This window comes from Petromyzon marinus, chromosome 1, assembly GCF_048934315.1.
Source record: "Petromyzon marinus isolate PM22_M1 ecotype Great Lakes invasive population chromosome 1, UKy_Petmar_22M1.pri1.0, whole genome shotgun sequence".
NCBI lineage: Eukaryota > Metazoa > Chordata > Hyperoartia > Petromyzontiformes > Petromyzontidae > Petromyzon > Petromyzon marinus.
In genome coordinates, this window is record NC_133667.1 from 7,622,175 (window position 1) to 7,628,235 (window position 6,061).

The window sequence follows — 6,061 nt, forward strand, 5'->3', positions numbered from 1 at the left end:
TCTTTGTCGACACAGACGATAACTCCAATCCAACCTTTATCCACACGTCCACAATCAACAATTCTCGCAAAAACTGAATCTCTGATGAAGATTAAGGAAATTACAGTACACAGAAAAGACCTCAAGAGTCGATGATACGAACGTTGGATATGTTCCATATCCAAGATGCAGGATTAGAACAGCGATCAAAGCAAAATCAAGTTACAAGTTTAATTTATTAGGTATAGCCCTGTGAGCCATGCGGCTCTTGAGTCGGGTGCAACCGCAACAAACAAAATATGAACAGAGAACATCTTAAAGCGACGACGCCCAACAGAAACATCCTGGATAATCCAGCAAATCTTCCAGGAAAAAAACCCACCGTATTACAACGCTGTGTGCAATAATCCCAGTGTGATGCAAGTCAAACAATAACAACCATAAGACAATTTAGATTAAAGTTATCAGGCCAACTCCACACTTTCAGAAGAAAAATGGCTTAACCATGTTTTAGAAATCACCAAAATAAAGCTATAAAACAATGTAACAACAGTGATCATAAGAACTGTGACTCAAATTTAACAATAAACAATATACATAACATGTTCGACCAAATTTGTAGCCATAGCTGGCAGCATGAATCACTTCCAGTGTATGATGTGTGAGTCAGTGGGGAGCGGTAGTGTAGCGGTTTGTGCGCTGCGCTATGAACCTGGCGACCTGTGTTCGATTCCCACTCACGGCCAACACCAGTGACGATTATCTTAACCGGTCCTGGGCCTCCCCTAGGTCGACTCCGCCTCAAATGAGTACCTGGTGCGGTGGCTAAAAACATTGCCACTGGGGAGACTAAGGCGGTCGGGCGTGGTGCTGGCCACCCACCCCCTCGTGTACCATTCCGACCTTCATAGGTGCTCGCTAACAGCACTTGCCCCTACAGTCTGTTAAGGCTATATGGGGGATCTTTGTCGTGTGATGAGTGTATGATCAGCGTATGATGAGTGAATGGGTCAGTGGTTGAGTGAGTGTATGATGTGTGATTGAGTCAGTGTATGATGTGTGAGGAGTCAGTGTATGATGTGAGAGGGTCAGTGTATAACGGCATCCTCCCCGCCATCACACCCGCTCACTCACACTCGCGACCCATGGCGACATTGATCCCGTCCACGATGACGTGACGGCCCCATCCCGCTGGGTAGCTTTGCTTTACTGGCGACACATACACTGGATAGTTATTACAACTTAAGTGGTGTGACATCCTACAAATGGCGACTACGAAGAAAAGAAATAGTGTCGATATTTCCAAGAGAAATGGACAAATTATTATTTTCTTGTTGAAGTCAAAGCCAAACCTGTATGCCTAGTTTGTGGCGATGCGTTAGCAGTAATGAAAAACGCCAATCTGGAGCGTCATTACAGCTCAAAACATGCTAAACTCAATTAATTGGGAGGCCAAATGCTCTTCAGTGGAGTTTGGAATCACAACAAGCCGCTTTCACTCGGCCTCGTTGTGACAGACAACGTTATTCAGACGAGTTATGTAGTGAGCGAGCTAATCGCAAAGAAGCTGAGGCCTCATGTAGAGGGAGAGTTTGTGAAAGAGTGTATGGTGACTGCTGCCGAGTTGTTAGCACCGGAGAACCGTCTCAGATCGGATTACTGACTTCGCACGAGATATTGAAAAAACACTAAAGGATTCTGCAGGAGATTTCCAATTTTTCTCTCTGGCTTGTGACGAGACAACGGACATAACAAATACTGCGCAACTGGTCGTTTTCGTTCGTGGGATAACTGCAGAGTTTGGCATGCGAGAGGAACTCCTGTTACTGGAGACTTGTTTTATCAATGAAAAAACTTGAGCTAACATTTGAAAAGTTAAGTGGAGCTCCAGCCGTGGGGTTAATTTCATTTGTCAAGAAAGAACTGAATCGTCTCAGTCTTGATCCAAGTGATTTAATTATATGCCACCGCATCATACACCAAGAACGTCTCTGTGCACAGTCGTTTACGGCTCAACAATGTGATGTCAACAGTAGTGTCATGCATACATTTTGTCAAAAGCAGAGGGTTTATCAGCCGCCAGTTTAAGGAGTTACTGAATGATCTTGACTCTGAGTACGGTGATCTTGTTTATCACTGTGAACTGTGGTGGCTGAGTCGCGGGAACATGCTCATGAGGTTTTACGAACTGTGGGATTGAAGCCAAGCAGTTCATGAAGATGAAGGGAAAACCTGTCAGGGAACTCAATGATAGCAAGTGGCTGTGTGATTTAGCGTTCATGGTGGACATTACCAAGTACCTCTCAGAGCTGAACGTCAAGCTGCAGGGCCCTAACCATCTTCTCTGCTCCCTGCTTTCAAACGTGAAATCATGTGGAAGGACAAAAGCCTTCTACAACACTTTAATATGCTGGTGAATGTGCGAAACTAATTGAGGCATTTAATGAAAGATTGAAGGACGTGAAAAGTAAACAAATGTAATTGAAAATCTTTGCTACACCGTTCAATGTGGAGCCAGCTGATGTGCCTGATAACCTACAACACGAAATCATTCAGCTGCAAAGCGATGATGAGCTATAAATGTTACATAAGCAATGATGAATTTCCCACTTTGAGGAGACATGCATTGAAATATGCATCTGTGTTCGGAACAACTTACTGCTGCGAGCAGTTTTTTTTAAAACTTACCATCGCAAAGAGTCGACTGCGCTCCAGACTGACCGACACAAACCTGGAAAAGCAGTTGCGAGTAGCAGCAACATCATCAATACCAGCTAACATCACACGCCTCGCCAAAGAGAAGCAGTTCCAGCCATAACATTAGGGGTGAGTTAATTAAATGTTTGACCAAATATAACAGGCTAATTTTTAAGTTGATAATTTTGTATGGCCCGCGAATGATGTTATAAATATCCAAATGGCCCTTGGCAGAAAAAAGGTTCCTCACCCCTGGCTTAGAGAATGGGCTGCTCACAGAAGACGAGGGCGTATGCTAGCATACTGTACATTTAAGTTGTGGGGTTTTGTTTTTGTATAATCTCTTGAAGGGATTGGCTAATTGATGTGCAGCGTTGTGGGATTCACGTAACGTTTCTATTCAAAGTTATACTTTACCTCAACTGCACATTATTCGTGCAAATGCACCATTTCAATAAACAGTACTGTGCCCAGTTTAACACGTAGACTTTCGCGTTTAACACAGTTTAACACGTGGGCTTTATGGATAGCAATGTACCCACAAACATTCAACGACATTCACGTGTCACACTTGAATATGTAACCACTTAATCTTCACGGCATGAAGAGGGCAACTCAACTGGGTATCGCAGAGGAAGCGAGACAGGCTGTTGAAACTTCATTTTCAAAAGGTTGAACCTGTTTACGAAATGTTTACACAGATCTGAATTACGTATCTAGCTCGTGGAAGCGAGTGGAATTGTTGCCATCACGGCACCATATTGGGATAGCAAAAGCGTAAATAACAGCCTTCATCCAGTAGTGAGTAAACAATGAATATGGTTGCTGCTGCTGCTGATGGTGGTGGTGATGATTATGATGATGTGTTTTCTTGGTGAATTGTGTTTAATTAAAAAGAAGCCCAAGATTTCCCATCGACGTCTAAGCAGGCCAACCCTGGTCTGGCCTTAACTCATGTTGAGTTTCCAAAACAATATTTTATTAAACATACAAATGTACAGCACACTCCAAAGGCACAGCTGTGGAAAATTGCAAACAAATCCAAAAAACATACATTCAAAAAATTGTGTCAGTGTAAATATAAGACAAAAATGTAGATGGCATAAATATGTTATAGCCGAAGGTGGGGTTGGGGGGGAGCAAGGGTAGTAGTAGTAGTTGTGGTTGTTGTTTGGTATTTTTGAATGCGTGCATGACACCTTCAGCTGTAAAAGATGTATGCACACAAGTTGTATCGAGATAAATTACACCAACCACTTGTTTGTCATACTAACCTTGGTAGATGCTCGTGAGGATCAGCAGCGCAACAGTTAGCACGCTGCACTACGACCCCGGTGACACGAGTTCGATTCCTGCTCAAGGCCAACACAGTGACGATTATCTGAATCAGTCCTGGGCCTCCCCTCGGTCGATTCAGCCTCAAATGAGTACCTGGTGGGATGTGTAAAAATCGCCACTGGGGAGACTTATAGTGAGGGAAAAAAGTATTTGATCCCCTGCTGATTTTGTATGTTTGCCCACTGACAAAGAAATGATCAGTCTATAATTTTAATGGTAGGTTTATTTGAACAGTGAGAGACAGAATAACAACAAAAAAATCCATAAAACCGCATGTCAAAATGTTATAAATTGATTTGCATTTTAATGAGGGAATAAGTATTTGACCCCTTTGCAAAACATGACTTAGTACTTGGTGGCAAAACCCTTGTTGGCAATCACAGAGGTCAGACATTTCTTGTAGTTGGCCACCAGGTTTGCACACATCTCAGGAGGGATTTTGTCCCACTCCTCTTTGCATATCTTCTCCAAGTCATTAAGGTTTCGAGGCTGACGTTTGGCAACTCGAACCTTCAGCTCGCTCTACAGATTTTCTATGGGATTAAGGTCTGGAGACTGCCTAAGCCACTCCAGGACCTTAATGTGCTTCTTCTTGAGCCACTCCTTTGTTGCCTTGGCCGTGTGTTTTGAGTCATTGTCATGTTGGAATACCCATCCACGACCCATTTTCAATGCCCTGGCTGAGGGAAGGAGGTTCTCACCCAATATTTGATGGTACATGGCCCCGTCCATCGTCCCTTTGATGCGGTGAAGTTGTCCTGTCCCCTTAGCAGAAAAACACCCCCAAAGCATAATGTTTACAGCTCTATGTTTGACGGTGGGGATGGTGTTCTTGGGGTCATAGGCAGCATTCCTCCTCCTCCAAACACAGCGAGTTGAGTTGATGCCAAAGAGCTCCATTTTGGTCTCATCTGACCACAACACTTTCACCCAGTTGTCCTCTGAATCATTCAGATGTTCATTGGCAAACTTCAGACGGGCATGTATATGTGCTTTCTTGAGCAAGGGAACCTTGTGGGCGCTGCAGGATTTCAGTCCTTCACGGCGTAGTGTGTTACCAATTGTTTTCTTGGTGACAATGGTCCCAGCTGCCTTGAGATCACTGACAAGATCCTCCCGTGTAGTTCTGGGCTGATTCCTCACCGTTTTCATGATCATTGCAGCTCCACGAGGTGAGATCTTGCATGGAGCCCCAGGCTGAGGGAGATTGACAGTTCTTTTGTGTTTCTTCCATTTGCGAATAATCGCACCAACTGTTGTCACCTTATTCTTAGTTTTTTCGGTAAAGTCACGTTGAAGAGAAACAACAAAATAACAAAATATATATAAAACAATAAAAAATTCTCACGACGTTTCGACCATAACTCAAACGGTCATCATCAGGTGTGTCGGTTTGCATAAATTTATTTTGAAAACGGCATATTTATTTATTTATATATATAAAAATAACGTTTGCGTCACGCGCAACGATTGGCTGTTTGCCAGGACTAGTCCATCTATTTTTTGAAAAGAGGAGGGGGGAGACGAAATTTGTTTTCATGTATGCTGTCTGAAAGCCACTGTAAGCGTGAACAATCAATCAAGAACTGAAATGATTTATCAAATCTTTCCAATGATTGCTAATTTCGTCTCCCCCCTCCTCTTTTCAAAAAATAGATGGACTAGTCCTGGCAAACAGCCAATCGTTGCGCGTGACGCAAACGTTATTTATATATATAAATAAATATGCCGTTTTCAAAATAAATTTATGCAAACCGACACACCTGATGATGACCGTTTGAGTTATGGTCGAAACGTCGTGAGAATTTTTTATTGTTTTATATATATTTTGTTATTTTGTTGTTTCTCTTCAACGTGACTTTACCGAAAAAACTAAGAATATGAATTACTGCAGTCACGAAAGCTTTAAATCAAAATTTGTTGTCACCTTCTCACCAAGCTGCTTGGCAATGGTCTTCTAGCCCATTCCAGCCTTATGTAGGCCTACAATCTTGTCCCTGACATCCTTGGAGAGCTCTTTGGTCTTGGCCATGGTGGAGAGTTTGGA